This window comes from Rhipicephalus microplus, chromosome 2 (assembly GCF_043290135.1).
Source record: "Rhipicephalus microplus isolate Deutch F79 chromosome 2, USDA_Rmic, whole genome shotgun sequence".
In the NCBI taxonomy this organism is placed as follows: domain Eukaryota; kingdom Metazoa; phylum Arthropoda; class Arachnida; order Ixodida; family Ixodidae; genus Rhipicephalus; species Rhipicephalus microplus.
In genome coordinates, this window is record NC_134701.1 from 79,345,856 (window position 1) to 79,355,766 (window position 9,911).

Sequence of the window (9,911 nt, forward strand, 5' to 3'; positions counted from 1 at the left end):
CCCATGTACTCTTTTAGCCATTCTTGATTAAAGCGAGGTCTGGTGTCATGTCTCTGGTCGCAGAGTTGCCTATCCGCATAGGAAAAGCCTTATCAGTGATTAAGGTAAGGTCTAGTTCGGTGGCATCCTGCCAGAGGTCACGACCTTTTCTTGTCTCCTACACGTATCCCCATAAGCCATGTGGGGCATTGAAGCCACCGACTATGACAAGGGGCCGAGGACCGGCTAGTTCAACTGCCCTCTCGAGCAACATCTTGAACGGCTAGCGCCTGTGCATGGGGTTACTGTAGACGTTTATTACAAAAACACTGTTTTTCCGCGGATTGCGCCGTGAGGTGTCAAGTAGGAACTCTACCATTACATATTCGATATCGCATCTGGCCATCTTCAAGTTGTGGGCGACGTGTGTCAGCTGTTAACTTATTAGTGTGCAGACACCTCGTCCTCCTGACTGGCCAGGGACTGCCCGGTAACCAGAAAGGGACGCTGCAGAGACAAGGTCTCTTGAAGGGCTATAATTTGAGGTTTCTTCGTTATTGTTCTAAAGTACTGCTGCAGGAGTGCTCTATTACCAGCGTACCCCCTGCAGTTCCATTGCCAAATACTGACAGTGTCTTTGTCGTTATCCATTATGAATTCTACTTTGATCACCGCCCTGGGGGGTCAGTGTGGCTCGAAAAATCTGTTCCTCTTCGTAATTAACTCCTGGGCTATTGACGTGTACGGAAATGGCCACTTCCACGTTGCCAGGCGACGCACCCTGTGGCGCAGGTTTAAGCAGTTTAGCGTGACTTGCTAGCGCAATGATGCGCTCGTTCATTGTACTAAGCCCCTCAATTGGGTCACCGAGTGCAGCCTGCATCTGCCTAACACTCTCCATGAGGTTAGCTACACTCCCTGCCACCATCTTAATGTTCTCTGTAATCGTAACCAGCGTTTGCTTAATTTCCTCCACTTGAGATTCTGTGTTCTTAAGCTTGCTTACTACGGCTCTGCGTTTGGTTGCCATGGGCCCATCTCCAATAGGGGCCGGAACCGGCGTATTGGTGGTTTCGCCTTCAGTATTGCTGTGCATCGTTCTCGGCATTCTTTTAAACTCCGCCATTTCATTTGCATTTTAGTAAGCGTTACCTTAAGCTCGGCGTTTTCCTTTTTCAATCGTAATATCTCCGCGTCTCTAGCATGCTCTGAGGACGGATCGCATTGCATGGGTTGCTCGCTGTCAATACTACGAACCCTGTCAGCCGAGGTTAGGTTTAACTTGCCCCTGCTCTGGTGCTCGGTGGTGTGGACTGCCCCGGACAGCTGGAGTCTCCGTGCGTGCCCGTAGTCTGTCCTGAGCGAGGGGTCGGGTCTGGTGCTCGGTGCGTCAGTTTCTCCCTGGCCAGGTCCGAGACTGGATCCGGAACAGGCACCGGAGCCGGGACGTGGTCTGGTACCACCCCTGAAATGACACCGCGCCCTGGACGTAGAGCGGGCCCCGGATCTCGAACGGGATCCGAGACGCAACCTGGACGTGGAACGACTCCTGCAGCTGCCTCTGGTTCTGGATCTCCGTCATGATTTGAATCGGCCTCCAGGAGCCGGTGGTCCAGGCTGGCGCTGCTGATGACAGTCGTTGAGCTCGAGGAAGCCATCGACATTGACGGATGGTGACCTCTCCGGAGGGGCGCGGGACCTCAGGCCTCGCCTGCCCCTGACGACATAGGGTATCTGATATCGTTGCTGGCATTCCCTGGATGCGGTGAGGTGCTTTGCGCCACACAATTTGCATATTGATTCACAAACATGATCCTCTTCTTGCTGTAGAGCTTGTCTGCAAGCCTTGCAGACTGAAGCGTCGGGCGTCGGGCAGACGTCAAAGTGGTGTCCTAGTCAGCCGCAGGCATAGCAAACATCAACTTGCTTTCTGTATAAAGTGCGCTTGATCAGGGTGCCGCCATAGGAAACATAATTGGGAACCTTGTACCCATCAAACAGCACTATGATGACGCCAGTATTCTTGGTTCTTTTTGCTCCGAGGGCCAGTGGATTTTTCGCGTTGACAATCTTTCGATTGATGGCTTCTGGATCATCACAAGGGGGATCCCATGAATAACTCCTTTGCAGGTGGCATGCAGAGCAGCCACATATGCACCGACTTCGTGGCGCTGTCCGGCCACCGTAATAGCTTCAACGTTAACGTAGCGCTTAATATTCTCTTGGATCTAAGTACTGACGACCATAATATTTTGCAGGTGATTAGGGCACATTGTGTCCGTGTTTCTCTCTTCCGGACCGAGCCCCGCCGCACTCCATATGGCCTCTGCCACGACGGACGCGCCAGACTTGCTAATACACAGACCGCCTCTCGGTCTAACGATGACCTTAGTTTCTTCACATGGCAACGGTGGCATCTTGCTTCACCTTATAAGGTTTTTCTTCACATCTCTGAAGCTGTGACGGCCGGGCGTAGGTTCTTGAGCAGTCGTCGTACACGCCGGCGTTCCGGCGCCAGCAGATCTACTGGCTTTTCTCACTTCCGATCGTCTTTTAGTCACCGTAATTCATCCGGAATCCTTATTATTCTCTTCAGCGTCCCCCAGGGTCTTCGAAGATTCATCTTCCATCTCTTAGTGTGGCGAGAACAAGTCCTTTTCTGTTTGATACGCAGTGCCTGTGCACCACGCAGACAGCGGCGCGGCCGGGCCGAACGACAGCGTCTGTAGCTGCACACTCAGCGTCGTCGTCACGAAAGTCACTTATTAATGTACAAATAGTCCACCCACCGGTGCGATTCTTGTGTCCGCGACGTCTCGATGATCTTAGAAGCCCGTTGCGACCCAATTTCGGGTGAATGCGGCCTCACATAACACCAAGAAGCGAAGAAATCACTGGAGCCGATCGCAACGCGTCCGACCTGCACGGCACCATTCTCCGTCTCCCCCATGTGATACCAAACCAGTTTTGCGATATGTCGCGAGAATGAAACCACCGCAGAAGCAGCAACACCTCTACATGTAACCACGAACATTAATAACATACATGTCATGATTTTTATGTTATGACTAGTTCCTTATGCTCGTCGTACAGTCATGTTATGCCATACAAATTTTGGTATTGATACCATTATAGAAACAGCCTGGAGAGCTAAAAGTCATAGGCGGCTGCATAGATAGATAGATAGATAGATAGATAGATAGATAGATAGATAGATAGATAGATAGATAGATAGATAGATAGATAGATAGATAGATAGATAGATAGATAGATAGATAGATAGATAGATAGATAGATAGATAGATAGATAGATAGATAGATAGATAGATAGATAGATAGATAGATAGATAGATAGATAGATGTTTCCACATGTATCATACCTTCGTCATCCATTCACCTACCGTAATACCAAATGTGATATATGAAGCGAGCGAAACGGCCGCGAGCGCATCATGAGCGTGGCTTGTAGTCATGTTGTTACATGACACGCATGTCCTATATTTCATGTTAGGGTTTGTCGCTTGTGTTCGCCATGCAATCATGTCATACCATACCAGTTTTGCAACATGCCTTGTGAACAAAACTACCGCACGAGCTGCAGGACCATGAATTGTAAATCATAGCATTCATGACATGCATGTCATGATTTTAACGTTATGACATGTCAAATGGACTCAACAAACAGTCATGTCATGCCATACCAAGTTTATTATTTATACTATTATCGAAACGGCCAGGAGAGCTAAAAGTCGTAGGCGGATAGATAGATAGATAGATAGATAGATAGATAGATAGATAGATAGATAGATAGATAGATAGACAGATAGATAGACAGATAGATAGATAGATAGATAGATAGATAGATAGATACATAGATAGATAGATAGATAGATAGATAGATAGATAGATAGATAGATAGATAGATAGATAGATAGATAGATAGATAGATAGATAGATAGATAGATAGATAGATAGATAGATAGATAGATAGATAGATAGATAGATAGATAGATAGATAGATAGATAGATAGATAGATAGATAGATAGATAGATAGATACGCTCATGGTCGCCGAAGTTTGCTAAAAAATGCTTCGCATTTAATAGCAGAAATACCATAAAATGCAAATCATGGCATTCATGACAAGCATGTCATGTTTTTCATGTTACGGCTAGTCAATTATGCTCGGATGACGAAGGTATATGACTGGTGCAAATATGATAATCATGAGATGCGTGTCATGAAAGAACATGGCTACATTTCACGCCCATGATGCGCTCGTGGCCGTTTCGCTAATTTCACATATCGAATTTGGTATTATCTGACGCGAACAGGTGATGAAAGTAAATGACATGTTCAAACATGATAATCACGACATGCGTGTCATATAAAACATGACTAAATTGTACGCTCATGGCGTGCTCGTGGCCGTTTTGCGAAGTCTGCATATACCAAACTTTGTATTACGTGACCTGAATGAACGACGAAGGTAAATGACACGTCAAAACATGGCAATTATAACATAGAAATGATGGATGTCATAATTTACGTCCGCCTCCTAACGTTGTGCTGATTTTGACGAGACATATCAACCTTCCTCTAAATGCTTTGCATATAATCTATTCCCACTGTACATGGTATCTCCCAATGTGTTGTGATTTAATTTTGGCGCAATTACATTTTGAAATATAACCAGACTGATGATAAGTACTTTTTGTAAGTAAACGCCAAAACTTGGACACGCTACGTACACAATTGTGTCTGCTAGCGGCTAAGAGAGAACAAAATAAATGGAGCTTTGGACAAATACAACTTCGTGTATAATAAATTTGTCACCATTTAGCTTTATTCTCAGCGCATCGTTTCGTAAGACCACTTCACTGAAGGCCCTACTAAATAGATGAGTTGTGCGACGTGGCGTTTTTCGCAACCCACGTCGAAAGTACATTTTTTCTTCACTCTGCGTTGACATTTCCACAACACTTGCACGCTGAAATTTCTTTTATTTACGCTAAAATAGAGCATGAATGTGTCCATAATATGTAGATACTTTACTTCAAATTAAGATGATCCCTCTAATGAATAAAGTAGCGTATTTAGTCATTATTTCTGTTGCAATATAGTATCGAGTGCCTCGAAGTAACACCATATCAATTTGACACATTTAAAGGCAGTTGTTGACAGGTGGTGTGAAGATTGGTTAAAGAATAATAGACACAATAACAATGACGATAAAGTAACGCATTGTTATGCATTTCCCCGAACAACAAAAGTTTATGTATTTTTAATTATATTAAAATCCCTCTTTTATTCCAAATTTCCATACTTTATGAGAACATTCAATTCTTGGCTAATCCCCCGCAGTAGATGTGAGCCACAGTTGAAGGTGAAGAAGATGAGAAGGGACACATTGGTAATAATATATCGCATGTACGTTCGTCCCATTTCGGAATTTGGTTGCGTACTTTTCTCTGGAGTGCCAGCTTAGAAGCTGTGGCCTCTAATTCTTCTGGAAAGAGAAGCTTTGCGCTTATTCCTTGGCCTTCCCAAAAGAGTTGCTAACAATGTGTTGTATCTCGAATCGAGTGTCTCTCCGCTTTCTTGTAGAATTCGCCTTCTGACTGTTCAGACATTCTTAAGAACTTATGAATCACCATTACGACATTCAGAAACAACCTTTATTTATACCTCGGAATCATTTTTCGGTGCTAGAACACCGTGATTTCACACCTCACAAATTGTATTTGTGCAAAATGTACTGGAGCCTCTAAACGTACGTATATGCGACATCATGCCGAGTTGTGATAATTCTGCCCATGTGGAATTCACTATGACGACATTTATCCTAATAATGCCAAATTACTTTCCCATAATATTTTGGATGGTTTACCACAAGATCGCCAGCGCAATATTACAACAAACGTGAGTATTGCTACAGACGCATCGCAATATGACAAAAAGTCAGGTGTTGGTATTTTCAGCCCGATTTTAGATAGGATTTATTCCCTTCGACTACCCGATTTCATACCTGTTTTTGTGCTTTGTGGCTGAAATTTTGGCAGTAGTGCTCGCCTTACGCAAGTTAGGTACAGCAATTACATCAGCTGTCATATTAACAGATTCCCTATCTCTCTGTGTGGCACTTTCTGTTGGTGCTGATAATCAAGTGACAAAGGCGATCTGTGCACTAGTACCTGCGCATTTGAGAAAAGTACGAATAGTTTGTGTGGCTGGACATAAAGTCTCACTTCTAAATGAAATAGCTGACTCTTTATCAAATTCGTCAATCAGCCAACCAATTCTACCGCACTGTTCATCATCCGCTTATGTGACTGCTACTCGATTCCGCAGACATACGCTTATGAAAGCCTTTAGAGGTACAGCACTAACAAACTCTACAGCATTTCGCCATTTATTATATCCCTGGCGAAGAGACTTTTGGCGCACTCGTGCACAAGAAGTAGCTATCACGAGGCTGCGTTGCCGGGTACCAAATCTAAATTTCTGTAAACACAGGTCTGCTCAGGCACCTTCGTCATTCTGCACGTTCTGTGATGAACTTGAAACAATAGGTCATTTCTTTCTGGCCTGCAGGTGGTTTACCACATTACGAAAAACCCTCGAAGAAATACCTTTAAGTGGTATTGGTATGGACTTATCTGTGCCAGACAATATGTCTTTTGGAGCTTCCATTTCTGGTTTCTCTAATGCGACAGTATGCGCGGCCATCCGGGGCTATATTGATTAAACTAATAGGTTGAATAATTATTCTGTTTCATTATCCGAATGTGTCTGCAAAATTATATACGTATAAAAACCAGATTGTTGCTCTATTTTAAGAATAAATTCGTTTCTTTATTTAAATAACTATATGCATTAGATTAAGCACCACACTTTCCTCGGTTATCGGTAATCTTTCCTTTATATTTCCATTATTATAAATCTGAACAATAACTTTTAAAATCACTTGATTCTTGGCCAATCCCCCTAGTGGGTATGCGCCACAATTAATAGGTGAACAACAACGACAATAACAACAAGCAAGCAAGCTCTGTTCGGCGTAGGCATGGGTGAGTCATAAATTTGCTTTTAGTATGTGCGGAGCACTTCGTCGTTCCCGGCTGCTTAGGCCATCATCGCATGCTGTCGCAGTTTATGTCGCTTGGCCTCACGCAGTCGGAACTGTGTATAGCGTAGCCAGGTATAGCACGGCCATGCATGCGTATTAAAGTACGAGAGGGTAGAGAAAGAATAAGTGGCCTGTGGATCTATGGAAGGCAGAAAATGGGAGTGTAAAACACTTCTTAGCATTGTGTGGTGTTACGTAAAGAAGCCATGAACGGCCCCATCATTGAGCCATGGTACATCAAGTATGCAGAAAAGAGTAATGAGAGGGAAGAGAAAAGAAAAGTGGTGGGCCGAGACTAAAGCATGGCTTAACACTGTATGACGTCCCACGGGCACAGCCATTTCGAACACTGTCATGTATAGTATAGTCATGCATAGTATGGTGTAGCAGTAAAAGAACATGTAGGTGAGAGTGAAGAGGAGTGAGACTGGGATGAGTACAAAAAGTACGAAGTAATTGACGAGAGAGAATGGTCTAAAACGACATAGTCAACATAGTAAAGCACAGCAAATAGGTGGGAGCGAAGAGTGAATGTGATGAGGGCGAGAAGGGAAGTGTAAAGCGTGTCAAAGCCGTTTCCAGCTCAGCGCAGCAAGGGTTGAGAAAGGAAACGAGGGGGAGGAGTCGGGAGAGGATTAGGGGTATGCAGAACATGTAATGGCCGTGTATAAAGCAGTACATCAAGCAAGTGGGAAAGAGAGTCTAGGTTGAGGATTAGAAACAAGAGGACGAGAAGGAAGAGGGTGAAGCATGGAATCTTGCATAGCATAGCATTGCAAGGAGCTCCAAAACAGAGGTCAGGGTGATAAGGCAGGCAACAATAAGGGAAGAGGTTGCCATTGCATTACAAATGACTTCCTTTACCGCCTTGGACATGCTGCAATGTGCATGTTTGGAACGCCAGGGCCCGTGAACACTAGAGTCGCGGAAAGGCTGAGCCCCCACTGCTCCTCAGTTTCCGAAGCCTTTTCATGATGTGCAATTGCATCATCATTTTTTTTCTTCATTCGGACGACAAAAACACCGGCAAAATCGGCTTATATCTGCATTGTTGTTATTCTAGTAGTTACCGCACGCCGAAGAAACTAATTACACGATGTTTTACGCAACCCACCTTTCGTATCAGTAAAACAGATTTTTTTTCCTTGGAGGCGTTTCTGGAGCCCTTTTTACGTTTAACTCAGACAAAACCAAAAAACAGCAGAGCCTAGCTTCGTTCTGTCAGTCACCCTGCTTTGGTTGGGTGCATTGAGCAGGTTTTCCTAGGAGAGGGTGTTGGTCAAATTCTTCTTCCAGAATAAGAAATGTCGTTTTTGAAGTTCTACATGGCCTAATACTAACTCGAGCAGCCAGAATATATTCTGCACGTGCAAAACAATCCATTAAAAACTAAGCAATTGAAGCTGATTTAAGTTTTCGTGATTATAGGTGTACTTCAGACGTGAACCGCCAGTTCATTATACTTGGGACCACTGAATGATGAAGGTCTTCATGTGCAGCCGAGCAGCTGTTTTATTTACATGTGCAGCCAAGCAGCAGTTCTGTTTACTTTAAAATTGTCATACGTTTGTAGCAAACACGAATGAATATGATGCACGTATACGTGACAGTGGGAATGCGTATCTGTTATCAATCGTCAACGACACGTGTGCGTCAACTTTAGCTTGATGAAATAGCGTTGCTACATTGTCTCCAATTGCGAAAACAAAAAAACAGTAGAGCCCATTAGGGGATCCTAATAGCAGACTGGCGTTTCACGGCGTTCAGTACATGCGAAAATTGATTGATTGATATGTGGGGCTCAACGTCTCCAAACCATCGTATGATTATGAGGGAGGTCAAAGTGAAGGGCTCCGAAAATTTTGACCACGTGGGTTTCCTTACCACGCACCCAAATCTGACCACATTGGTCTAAGCATTTTCACCTCCTTTGAAAATGCAGCCTCCGCAGCCGGTATTCGACCCCACGACTTGCGGGTCAGCAGCCGAGTACCTTAGCCACAAGACCACCACGGCGGGGTGACTTCACAAGACTAGATTCATAAATTCCTCCGTCTTCCGCTCTACGGGATGCAATTTGATCACGTAGCAGTAATCGAAATCTATCGTAAAACAAAACATATTTGCCACAAATCAGTTGTATCAGCTGTTCGAGTAAAGAAAGCTACAGAGGTAGCCCGTCACCTTGTTTTTATTTTGGCGTAGCCGTTGTGCACATACAATATTTCATACCGTGGACTTTTCTTGACCCATAAACTTCCAATCCTGAACCGTAATTCAATGTTGAATACATGACGGTGATAGCGGACTTACTATGGAGAGCCACTGAGGGACTAAAACATCTGCTGTAAGTAAAGCAGTACACAACTACTCAGCCCGCCGGATCATTTTACACCACAATACGTCCGTCTTGGTCACGTTCACGATGACATTGTGGGTCCGCTTCTACTAGGGCTGGGTGGTATCGAAGATACATGCATCTTAGATACTATGTTAGGCACTCTATGGCTATATAAGCCCTCCCTGCCTTTCTCTCATTTTATGCTCTCTCTCAATCCTTCTTTATGGTTAACTTGTATCTGTATCGCGATACGTCTCACACGATGAATATCTGTAGGTGTAATTTCATTACATTCAGTAAAGTGTCGTTTATGTTGAAACACAAGGTACAGCGATCGCAACGTTGCCATATGAACCATTAATCGCTGACTTCCCTTCACTTCTCAGGTTGGTAGCGATGCAACGAAGCCAGCAGAATCAAACTAATTCTATCCTTCTGCCCAAATACGCCAGTGACAACAGGT